This window comes from Coregonus lavaretus (assembly GCF_964263955.1).
Source record: "Coregonus lavaretus genome assembly, chromosome: 18".
NCBI lineage: Eukaryota > Metazoa > Chordata > Actinopteri > Salmoniformes > Salmonidae > Coregonus > Coregonus lavaretus.
Genome location: NC_140005.1, coordinates 6,736,787 through 6,749,639, shown reverse-complemented (window position 1 = coordinate 6,749,639; position 12,853 = coordinate 6,736,787). Strand labels below are relative to the sequence as shown.

The 12,853-nt window shown below is 43.8% G+C and overlaps 1 pseudogene across 1 annotated transcript in view; it reads right to left on the bottom strand.

Annotated features, from left to right (window-relative positions):
* Positions 1–1,210: 1,210 nt before the first annotated feature.
* The window catches only part of LOC311145967 (extracellular tyrosine-protein kinase PKDCC-like), an 18,315-nt pseudogene continuing 6,672 nt past the window's right edge, over positions 1,211–12,853 (bottom strand). The window contains exons 3-7 of the transcript in view: positions 6,160–6,431; positions 5,711–5,790; positions 2,756–2,863; positions 1,640–1,813; positions 1,211–1,317 (exon numbers count right to left, since the gene is read on the bottom strand). The product of the transcript in view is annotated as an extracellular tyrosine-protein kinase PKDCC-like (transcript). The remainder of the gene's footprint in view (positions 1,318–1,639; positions 1,814–2,755; positions 2,864–5,710; positions 5,791–6,159; positions 6,432–12,853) is intronic.

Sequence of the window (12,853 nt, the reverse complement as noted above, 5' to 3'; positions counted from 1 at the left end):
TGCATGCACCACTTTTCCGTTATTTATTTGTTAGAATTTTCTTAAACAAGTTATTTTAATTTCACTTCACCAATTTGGACTATTTTGTGTAAGTCCATTACATGAAATCCAAATAGGGAAAAACCCCAAGGGGGATGAATACTTTTGCAAGGCACTGCATGGAATCATGCAGTAACCAAAAAAGTGTTAAACAATTCAAAATATATTTTATATTTGAGATTCTTCAAATAGCCACCCTTTGCCTTGATGACAGCTTTGCATACGCTTGGCATTCTCTCAACAAGCTTCACCTGGAATGCTTTTCCAACAGTCTTGAAGGAGTTCCCACATATGCTGAGCACTTGTTGGCTGCTTTTCCTTCACTCTGCCATCCGACTCATCCGAAACCATCTCAACAGCCTGGAGGTGTGTTGGGTCATCGTCCTGATGAAAAACAAATGATAGTCCCACTTAGCCCAAACCAGATGTGATGGCATATTGCTGCAGAATGCTGTGGTAGCCATGCTGGTTAAGTGTGCCTTGAATTCTAAATAAATCACAGACAGTGTCACCAGCAAAGCACCCCCACACCATAACACCTCCCATGCTTTACGGTGGGAACTACACATGCGGAGATCATCCGTTCACCCACACTGCGTCTCACAAAGACACAGCGGTTTGAACCCAAAATCTCAAATTTGGACTCCAGACCAAAGGACACATTTCCACCGGTCTAATGTCCATTGCTCGTGTTTCTTGGCCCAAGCAGGTCTCTTCTTATTATCGGTGTCCTTTAGTAGTGCTTAGGCCTCTACATCCAGCTTATACATACTTATACGCTGCTTACCAAGCGCAGCCCTCGACGCACAAACCCGTATTCCTACGGCAAGCCACAAGGTGCATTATCATCAAAGTGTATTTGTGTAAGAGTTTCTATTTCCCCTCAGAGTGGGGTTTGGAGTCCTACCACTGGCTCCATGTAACCTCGCAAACAAACACAACACACAAGGCAAAGAAAGAGATGCAGAGGTGGGAACAAAGAGGGTACCATTGTTTTCATAATTATACCTCAAGGGAAATCCCTTTAAATAGTTATTGGCAGCACACTGGATTGGCAGCCAGATCAAACGAGCCACTGAGCAAAAGCCCTATAAATATATCACATTCATTTATTTTCTTCAAAAACAAACCTCCCCCCACCCCATTTTCCACACTCCCGTTGTCTCACTCCTTATACCGTAGTTCCTGTTGAGGCTTTCATCTTTTTCAAATACACCTCCGAGTTCACATCTGAAACCAGATGGCTGAAACCGCTTCGGAACGAGGCGAGGAGCCGGCCTGCTGACAAGCAAAGGGAAAGAAATAAGACAAATGTAAAGTTCTTCAGTGACTCAGAATTAAAGTAAATCTTAACTGGAGCTTGATATCAGGTTTAAAGTACTCAGCGTTAAGGGGATTCAACGAGAATGATTTACGCTTTTTAGTGACAACAAGGAGTTCCCAAATTGAAATCGTTTTGATTGTAAAAATGTGTGTTTTTAAAAAGGTGAATTTAAGCATGTTACATTGTTGACTTCCCAGAGCGTCATTTTCCAATTCCACCCCTGATGACAACCCCGTTTCAGTCAATGTCTCAAGGCTGACAATCAGTGACACTAACCTGTCCACTTCCTCTGGTTGTTCAGGATGAAGATAGTGAGGATGGGAGTTACAGATGAAGGCCACCTCCTTGGCGCTGTGCACCGACTGCACCGACAGCCTTGGTGGTTGTACGAGGGCCAGCATCTGGATTGCATATTTCCAGAGGTGCTCTTGCCTCTCGTGACTGCATAATCTAATGGGAGGGAGAAGAAACACCAGGGTCTTTCTGAGACGTTGTGGGGCCTGGGACAAACTTATCTGCTAAACATTAGCATGGGATGTGAATTAGGAGCGCCTGCCCCCCCCCCCCCCTCCAACCCAACATCAGAACAGAAGTCAACTCATTCACAGTGAGAGGAAGGTGGCAGGGGTGTCATGTTATGCCATTGGTATTCTTTCACCTAAACCTACAAGGCTGGGGTTGGAAATGTTGGGGGGCACACTAATGGGGGGGGACAAGTGCTTCAGTTGGGGCATTTGTCAGGCAAACAGAGGCTCACTTTAAAAGTGAAAAATTAAGCCTGTCACTGGAAACAAAATGGTGACAGGTTAGAGCTCCAGAAACACACTGTTCCTTTATAAGAACAATCAGTAGAAAAAATAATCTGGAAAAAGGGGGAGAACATTAGGTTGATCTGTTTTACTTTAAGCCTTGGACAGTGAGTCTCTTCTGGATTTCCTCTGTCTATGGTGTTCCAAAATAGAACCCGATGCTAAATCAACATACAGAGACCATTCATAAGATCTATAGGCCCAGGAATGCGTTTAGCCTGTAACTGAAGACACATACTGGAGCTACAGTTACATTTTAGAACTAATTTGCCAGAACCCAGCAGCTTATAGTGTTAATACATCACAAACACTGTTTGTCTAAAACATGACTTCATATTTCCAGGCTCAGTCCACTCAAGTCTACTTTCCAGGTTTTACGATGATTACTATTCACAATGCAGCTGCATAACCCAGCGCTGGAGCATGGAAAATATCACTGCAGGATCTGAGCCGGGTCATTTTTAGTTATTAATATTTCATAGAGTGAAGGGCTGGAGAGTTTGGAGGGGAGGGGTCCAGAGCACTGTAAAAGCCATTTAGACCAGAGGCTGTAGTAAGACGGGGGGTTTTCATAGCACAAAACCTCTGATTAATGATGGAGGCACGTTGTCCAGGTGCCTGTCGGACTTGTACAGATGGAGCATGTCTTCAAAGGCTTCTAACGTGTCATTCACGCCCCCTTTCATCTCTCCTGGAGAAACACAGGTCAGCACAGAAAAAGGCATGAGTGGAAACACCACTGGAATTAGTCATATGCTTGGTTATATGTGAACAATAATATTTCCCCACACAAATGTGAACAAAAGTGTTTTTCCCTGGTCAGGCAGGCCCATGTGGTCGGTCCAAACACCTAGCCCTAGTTTGGGCTGTGGCGGTCATGACATTTTGTCAGCTGGTGATTGTCAAGAAAATAACAGACAGTCTGACGGTAATTGACCGTTATTAACAAAAACGTTTAGCATCTCCTGGCTTCCACGAATAGCCTACAAGCCAGATGCAGACCTTTGGAACATCTACATTTTAAAAAAAGTATAATAAATCCATTTAATATAGCCTACACCATCACATTAAATCCATTATTTATTTTAGACAGGCCTAAAGAAACATTATATGAAGAAAATGTAGTCTATTTCAGAAGAACATAATAGCATACTCTCAGTTGTCCTTATGTTAGGCCCTGATCTGGCTATGCCATATGGCTGTGGGCTACACTAGTTCATTTAGCAGACAAGATTTGGTTAGAATTCCATGGCATTATTTAAGTCGCTCTGGATAAGAGCGTCTGCTAAATGACATAAATGTAAATGTAAATTATTTCATATTATTTTATAGTATGAAAAATACAAATTGAACATAGCTGAATAAAAAACAAAGGATATTTTCTCCAAACGATATCCGAGGGTGCACACATGCGGCTATTCTGTGTTGAGCGGTTAACAAAGGAACAGGTCCTTCTATGTGCTTCATTTAGAGTTATTTATGCAACTTTAGCTGTGATACAAATGTTGAGCTATATGTTTTGATTTTTATTACATTCTAAGGCTGCATGATGCGACTCTAATGATGATTTGAAAAAAGGTTGCATGAAAGGCATGAGCTCTGCTTTGTTTCTTGTGCAGGCTGCACACACTTCATCAGTCTCTCATTCACAATTTGGCAAGCACTTGAGAATATTCTCACCAGGCCTCGAATTCCCGGCGGCATCCCCCTTGCCGTAATGCCCCCTAAAAAATCCATGCCTTTTGCGGCCAAAGTGGCCGTTGTGCCCTTGGGCTGAATATAATAATTATAATTCCCTTCTCCTGGCTGCCAATCGCCGTGCTCTGAAGCACCGCTCACTCACATGGCTCTCTCAGATATCTCAATTATTATTAGCCAATGCCCGTCACGTGATTGGGTCCTTCTCACAGGCATCTCAGCTCTGAAGTAGGCTACAAGTGAAGACATTGGGGACTCAACTGCGCGCGTCCCTCTTATCAAATTCCGAGGCGCATATTGAATATGTTAGAAAAACTGTCGACATTTACATTTCGTCAGCCAACAAGATGAGTAGGCCTAACGAACAGCAAAAGCACTAGCCTATGTCAATCTACTAACCCCCATAGTACAAAAGTTGACTTATTCTAAATAAATATTCCAAACATACTCTGGGACAGTTGTGGGATGAAATAGATCCCAAATTAATACAACCACTCGCATTAAAAAAACGTTTAAAAAGCAATGAGGCTGATTCAACAGATCAGAACGTTTAGCTTAAAATGTTGATAAACTATTAGGCTATTTCTTCACATTATAAGCGCAGCAATGCGCACACGGCAGTGGGCTATAAGTGAGAATGTTCCAAAATGTCATCAATTAGCGGAAAAACACTGTTCTCAAAAGTCACCGCAAATGCGATTATGCATGTAATGCTTTATTATAAAAGGTGCATTTTTTATGGTGAAAATTATCTTCCCCAAACTTGAAACTTACGCGCCGCCTATGTATTCCAGTTGTAAAGCGTATTAATGTGCTTAATTCATGTCATCTATGCACTTAAATAGCGAATGGAGGACGCTTTTCCCGTGGTTCAATTTCATGCCCGCCAGGTAGGCTATACTCCTGTTGTAAAGAGAAGCAATGTGCTTAATATTAGGAAAGTTGAGAAATAAATATGGTAGGCTTAGCCTATAGAAAGCTGATGGGATCCTCCTCTTTTTATTAGAGGCCATCAAAACTCTGTTTTCTCACGCAATTGCATAGCCTATGTAAATGTCCATTAATGTCAGAGTGATTAGCGGGATAACAGAGTGCTGAGTACCAGGCAGTTAGCAAGTTTGGTAGGCTACTAATGACCATCAGCAGCATCAGAGCTTGGAGAAGGCTAAATGGTCATGTGGAATTTGACTGTGGTCAAGACTCGTGACCGCCGGTGTTGCGGTAATACGGTCACCGTAACAGCCCTAGCCCTAGTTATATTGATATGCAGGAAAAAAATATATATTTTTCACATGGAAGTGCAGGGCCTACAGTTGTAGGGAAAAACTCTGGGCTCTAACATATGAAAAGGCCATATTATGTCTTTCAGAGGATTAATAGCAATGGCGGGTCATGTTCAGTAGGGCTGGGAATTGCCAGGGACCTCACAATACGATATTATCACGATACTTAGGTGCCGATACGATATGTATTGCGATTCTCACGATTCTATATGTATCGCGATTCTATACTGTGATTTTATTGTGATTCGATGTTCCAAACATTTTGCTCACCATATGTCTGCTGCAGAGGGACAAGAGAGAGCCATGAGAAAACTATTTTTGATCAGTCATGGAAATAAAACGTTTTGAAAACAAATTGGCTCCCTATTTAAAAAGAAGACGGAGAACGAGCTATAAAAGGAAACTACTAGAGTTTTGGTGCACAGCCAACCAGCACAAAAATAATACTGCGATATTGTCAAAACAATACGATATATCATCAAAAATAATATCCCAATATGTAACTGTATCGATTTCCCCCCCTCCATCACTAACGTTCAGTCTACTCCAGTCCTCACCCGTTGAGTTCATGATGTGATCCACCAGATGTCTCAGAGCAGGTGGGGCTTGGTGAGGCAACAGGTAGGTGAAGAAATACCTGAGGCGGGGGAAAAGAAGCAATGTTGACTCCTCCTCACAGTGTTAAAACAAGCGTGCAGTAAACCTGTCAGGATCATGAGTGAATACATGTAGCCTTCAAAATGGAACAAAGCGAGGTATGATCTAGCTAAACCAACAAAGACTGGGGATATGATGCAACATCACGACTACCTTACCAATGGTTCTTGTTTTTTTTTACCAAGGGGCTGGTTTCCTAGACTTATATTAAGCTTATTCCTGTACTTAAATTCACTTTCAATGAAATTTCTCCATTGAGCTGCATATATATTTTTTTAATTTAACCTTTATTTAACTAGGCAAGTCAGTTAAGAACAAATTAGCTTAACAGAGCAGCTAGCTGTATTACCTGTAGGCATTGTAAAGATTCCTCATCTCGTTGAGGCCCTCGCACACTCCCTGGGCCGAGCAGGGCTGGCTGAAGTTGCGGAGGGGGAACTGTAAGACACAGTCCTGGTCCGTCTGACAGGCGGGCTCCGTCACGCTGGCGTCGTCCAGGTCTGTCAGTTTCAGCTCCCCAGACACCATGACGAACTGACGGGGCTGGAAGTCCAGCAGAGCCACGGAGCCCAGAGGGGAGTGGGAGAGGAAGTGGAGGAGTCTCACCAAACCCAAACAAACCTGAGGGAATAATGTACAGGTTGGATGATGTTGTTGACGTTATGGTTGTCATAGTCTACTCTGTTGTCCCATTGACATGTATATTGTCATGTATCATCGTAATACATGATGATGATTTCATCATACATGATAATATCGTTTAGACTGTCTGCTGTGTTATGTAAAAACATGTGTGCAAGAAAATACTAACATGTCTAACAACGTACTAATACAGTGTTGTTACAAGTGTAATCACAGGGTTACTACACAGGCAGCATTATCGCAAAAATGAAAGCGCAAACCACCGCATTTAACCACAGCAAGGGAACACAGACGTGTAGAAAAAGAGCAGCTATGGCCTCCTTAAGGCAATCAAAGAGGCAAAACGACAGTACAGGGACAAAGTGTAGTTGCAATGAAATGGCTCAGACACAAGAGAAATGTGGCAGGGCCTCCAGACAATCACGGTTTATAAAGGGAAAGCCAGCCACCTCACTCCCCCGGACAAGCTAAACACCTTCTTCGCCCACGTCGAGGAAAACAACACCGAGCTGCCGATGTGGGCCTCCACCGTTCACGAGGACTGTGTGCTCCCGATCTCCATGGCTGATATGATTAAGACGTTCATGTATGTTAACCCTCGCAAGGCTGTCGGCCCGGACGGCATCCCAAGGCGGGTCCTCAGAGCATGTGCAGACCAGCTGGCTGGAGTGTTTACGGACATACTCAATCTCTCCCTATACCAGTCTGCGGTCCCCACTTGCTCAATCATTGTTCCTGTACCCAAGAAAGAGAAGATAACTGAACCAAATGACTATTGCCCCGGAGCACTCACTTCTGTCATCATGAAGTGCTTTGAGAGGCTAGTTAAGGACCATATCACCTCCACCTTACCCAACACCCTAGACCCACTACGAATTGCATACCGCCCCAACAGATCCACAGATGACGCCATTGCACTGCACACTGCCTTATCCCACCTGGACAAGAGGAATACCTACTTGTGAGAATGCTGTTCATGGGGCCTCCCGAGTGGCGCAGCGTTCTAAGGCACAGCATCGCAGTGCTTGAGGCGTCACTACCAGGAGACCCATGAGGCGGCGCACAATTGGCCAAGCGTCGTCCAGATTAGGGGAGGGTTTGGCTGGCCGGGATGCTGACACGGTCGCCAGTTGTACGGTGTTTCCTCTGACACATTGGTGCGGCTGGCTTCCGGGTTAAGCGAGCAGTGTGTCAAGGAGCAGTGCAGCTTGGCAGGGTCGTGTTTCGAAGACGAGTCCGTACGGGAGTTGCAGCAATGGGACAAGACTAACTACCAATTGGATATCACGAAATTGGGGAGAAAAAGGGGTAAAAAGTCTAAAGTAAATTATGTTCATCGACTACAGCTCAGCCTTCAACACTTTAGTGCCCTCCAAACGCATCATTAAGCCCTGGGTCTGAACCCCTCCCTGTGCAACTGGGTCCTAGACTTTCCTGACGGGACGACCCCAGGTGGTGAAGGTAGGTAACACGGGGGCCCCACAGGGGTGTGTGCTCAGCCCCCTCCTGTATTCACTGTTCACCCATGACTGTGTTGTTACGCACGTTTCCAACTCAATCATCAAGTTTGCTGACGACACAGTGGTAGGCCTGATTAAAAACAACGATGAGACAGCCTATAGATAGGGGGTGAGAGCCCTGGCAGAGCGGTGCCAGGAAAATAACCTCTCCGTCAACAAAGCTAAGGAGCTGATTGTGGACTACATGAGATGGCAGAGAGAGCACGCCCCCATCCACATTGACGGGGCCGCTGTGGAGAAGGTCAAAAAACTTCACTGAGGACCTGAAATGGTCACTCCACACCGATACTGTGGCGAAGGCAGCGCAACAGCACCTCTTCAACCTAAAAAGGCTGAAGAAATGTATCTTGGCCCCTCACAAGCACTCTGTCGGGCTGTATAATAATAATAATATAATATAATATGCCACTTAGCAGACGCTTTTATCCAAAGCGACTTACAGTCATGCGTGCATAAATTTTTTTGGGTGTATGGGTGGTCCCGAGGATCGAACCCACTACCTTAGCGTTACAAGCGCCGTGCTCTACCAGCTGAGCTACAGAGGACCACACTATCACTGCCTGGTACGGCAACTGCACCGCCCGCAACTGCAGGGCTCTCCAGATGGTGGTGCGGTCAGCCCAAGGCATCACAGGGGGCATACTGCCTGCCCTCCGGCACATCTACAGTGCATTCGGAAAGTATTCAGACCCCTTGACTTTTTCCAAGTTGTTACATTACAACCTTATTCTAAAATGGATTAATCATCAATCTACACACAATACCCCAAAACGACAAAGCAAAAACAGTTTTAGAATTTTTTGAAAATGTATTAAAAATAAATAACGTCAATATGACTTAGCTTAGTGGTTAAGAGCGTTGTGCCAGTAACCGAAAGGTCGCTGGTTCTAATCCCCGAGCCGACTAGGTGACAAATCTGTCGATGTGCCCTTGAGCAAGGCACTTAACCCTAATTGCTCCTGTAAGTCTCTCTGGATAAGAGCGTCTGCTAAATGAATAAAAATGTAAAACAATTACATTTACATAAGTATTCAGACCCTTTACTCAGTACTTTGTTAAAGCACCTTTGGCAGCGATTACAGCCTCGAGTCTTCTTGGGTATGACGCTACAAGCTTGGCACACCTGTATTTGAGGAGTTTCTCCCATTCTTCTCTGCAGATCCTCTCAAGCTCTGTCAAGTTGGAGGGGGAGCGTCGCTGCACAGCTATTTTCAGGTCTCTCCAGAGATGTTCAATCGGTTTCAAGTCCGGGCTCTGGCTGGGCCACTCAACGACCTTCAGAGACTTGTCCCGAAGCCACTCCTGCATTGTCTTGGCTGTGTGCTTAGGGTCGTTAAACTGTTGGAAGGTCTGACCGCTCTGGAGCAGGTTCTTATCAAGGATCTCTCTGTACTTTGCGCCGTTTATCTTTCCCTTGATCCTGACAAGTCTCCCAGTCCCTTCCACTGAAAATCATCCCCACAGCATGATGCTGCCACCACCATGCTTCACCGTAGGGATGGTACTGGCCAGGTGATGAGCGATGCATGGTTTCCTCCAGACGTGACACTTGGCATTCAGGCCAAATAGTTCAATCTTGGTTTTATCAGACCAGAGAATCTAGTTTCTCATGGTCTGAGAGTCTTTAGGTGCATTTTGGCAAACTCCAAGCAGGCTGTCATGTGCCTTTTACTGAGGAGTGGCTTCCGTCTGGCCACTCTACCATTTCTAAAAATCTGTTTTCAATTTGTCATTGGTATTGTGTGTAGATTGCAGATTTTCAAAATCAATTTTAGAATAAGGCTGTAACGTAACAAAATGTGGAAAACGTAAAGGGGTCTAAATGCTTTCCCAAGGCATTGTACGTGACTTGTTTCAGGAAACTAGGCGTATGTCGCGCATCACTACTTCACAGGAGAGGCATTTATTTTTTGATTATTTTTGGCAGAAATGCCTTCTGGAACATGTGACTTTTCAATACCTTAAAAACAAAACTTGTATGTAATCTGTAAATACAAATACAATTATTAAATTACAAGCCTAGAAAAAGACATGAACCTTCCCGCTAGCCATGATTGGCTGAGATAATGGATGGGTTGGACGTGATTGGTCTGCCATGTAGCACGCTTCTGTCTATAACGTGAGCTACTTAGTATGTGTAGGTAATCCTTTCTAAAAGAACTGTACAAGTGGTGCTTAGGCTTTTCAGTTTCTGGAGGACCAAGTTTTGAAATCAGTGTAATGCCCGGTGGAAGCAGAGTACGACAGCTAAGGAGATGGAGAAAATTCAGGCGTTTGATTGCAGATGCGGAGGGAGTCGAAAAGAGAAAACAGAAGGCTGTTGTATAAAACACCTGTCTGGATTACATCTTCAAACTAAGGGCATCCATGTATAGGAGTAAGAGAGTCTAGCTTGCCCCTAGCTTGCTACATTTTGTGGTCCTCTGTAGCTCAGCTGGTAGAGCACGGCGCTTGTAACGCCAAGGTAGTGGGTTCAATCCCCGGGACCACCCATACACAAAAATGTATGCACGCATGACTGTAGTTCGCTTTGGATAAAAGCGTCTGCTAAATGGCATATTATTATTATTATTATTATTTACAGATATTATACGTTTCTAATTTAGTCAGAAAGTCATTTTCATTGCAAGTTAAAGCATACTGTTGCTAGCTAGCTAACGTTAGCTGGCTAGCTAATGTTACGTCTATGATCTGTGTAGTAATGTCATTCATGTCTCAGAGTCATTTCACATTGCTAGTTGTAGCCTAATGTTAGCTAGCTAGCTAACATTGAACCTAGCTAGTTGGTTAGCTTTAGCTACCTGTAGATTCATGCAGGGTAGTAACATCATGAGTTGGGATTATGGTTCATTGTTTAGCTAGCTAGCTAGCTAGCTACATGTCTAAACAAAAGACTCCACTATGCAATTAACCATTTCACTGTACCGTTTACACCTTCTAACAAGCAACGAAACGAACCAAAACTATTGTTTTAGAAAGTTGCTTTTAGTTGCCTGGTTTACTAGATTGACATATACTAAATTCATTTTTAAACGGATGGGTTTATTGGTGTTAAAATACACCAGTTGTGCTATTTTTGGACCACCAGGTTGCTGATGTCATGCAGCCTGTCGTTGTTGTGTTTATACTTTTTCATAACGACAAGCTTGATGTCGGACGACAATAGAATGTTCATGATGTCACTGAAGTAGTATAAAACCAGCCTTTAGTCTTGAAATCTTTGGTTGTACACTACCGTACTCTCTGTTTAGCACATGGCCTCACATGTGAATCCTTAAAGAGATGGTTGGGGAGAAGGCTTAAGAGGGTGTAAATGATGCTCAATGTGTGTAGACAAAGAAGAGCTCTCCACTAGGTATCCCAAAACATTCAAGGGCCATTTTCTCAAAAGTGGGGTTACAAGATTATCAACTTTCAAAGCATAAATACTTTCCCATTTGTTCCTCAACTGCAGTGAATGATATACTATTTTCTAGCTCTGAGTCTCCAATGTAAAAAACCAAATTTCAAATATTACTACATAACACCGAATCGAGGCGGTCGGTCACATATTTATATTCAAGACTGATATTGCTTGTTCTGATGTTTCTTAATATCTTGTTTCTTCGTCTTTTTATTTTATTATTTTTTTCTTCTTGAGATTATTTGTGTATTAGTATTGTACTGTTATACATTTACTGCAACACAGGAGCGAGAACACAAGCATTTCGCTACACTTGCTTTAACATCTGCTAATCTGTGTATGCGACAAATAAGCTTTGAGGGACCAGGCACCTCACCCCTACTGTTACTAATTTCTCACCTTCATGGATCCCCAAATTACTACGCCTGATGACTCACCACCATGTGTTATAATGAGCATATCTTTGCAAACAGGAACACTTCTGGACGCACACCCACGCATGTTCTCTCACACACACACACTGACATATATGGTACACTCTACGCACACTAGAAAATAGTAGAGGGCTTAAGGCGCGAGAGAGGGGGGGCCAACATTCAAGATCCACCTGAGCACAGACATCTGGTCCTTCAGCATATTTTATCAGGCCCAGTTGGAAGAATGTCATCCTCCCAGCAGCAGCTTCCTCTCCAACCCCATCCCTATCATCCAGCCCAGGTATGCCCCAGTGGGAGCCAGGGGACGGGCCACTCCTGATTAACACTCTCTCCAGGGATGTGGAAGAGGAGGAGGAGGAGGAGGGGGGTAGAGAGAGAGAGAGGAGAAAGAGCAGAGCAAGCGAGAGAAGAGAGAGCAGAGAGCAGACAGAGAAAGATTTGCTGATGATCTGGTGCTTCTGTCCCCAGCCAAGGACGGCCTACAACAGCCCCTAGATCTTCTGCACAGATACTGTCAGACCTGGCCTTGACAGTAAATCTCAGTAAGACAAAAAATGATGGTGTTCCAAAAAAGGTCCAGTTGCCTGGAATGGGACAAACACCAAATTGAGACTCTGCATGCAGAATTCTGCAAAAATAATCCTCCTTGTACATCGTAAAACACAAAATAATGCATGCAGAGCAGAATTAGGCCGATACCCGCTAATTATCAAATTCCAGAAAAGAGCTGTTAAATTCTACAACCACCTAAAATGAAGCGATTCCGAAACCTTCCATAACAAAGCCATCACCTACTGAGAGATTAATCTGGAGAAGATCCCCTAAGCAAGCTGGTCCTGGGGCTCTGTTTACAAACACAACCATAGGTCCAGGACAGCAACACAATTAGACCCAACCAAATCATGAGAAAACAAAAAGATAATACTTGACATTGGAAAGAACTAACAAAAAAACAGAGCAAACTAGAATGCTATTTGGCCCTAAACAGAGTGTACACAGTGGCAGAATACCTGACCATTGTGACAGACCCAAAATTAAGGA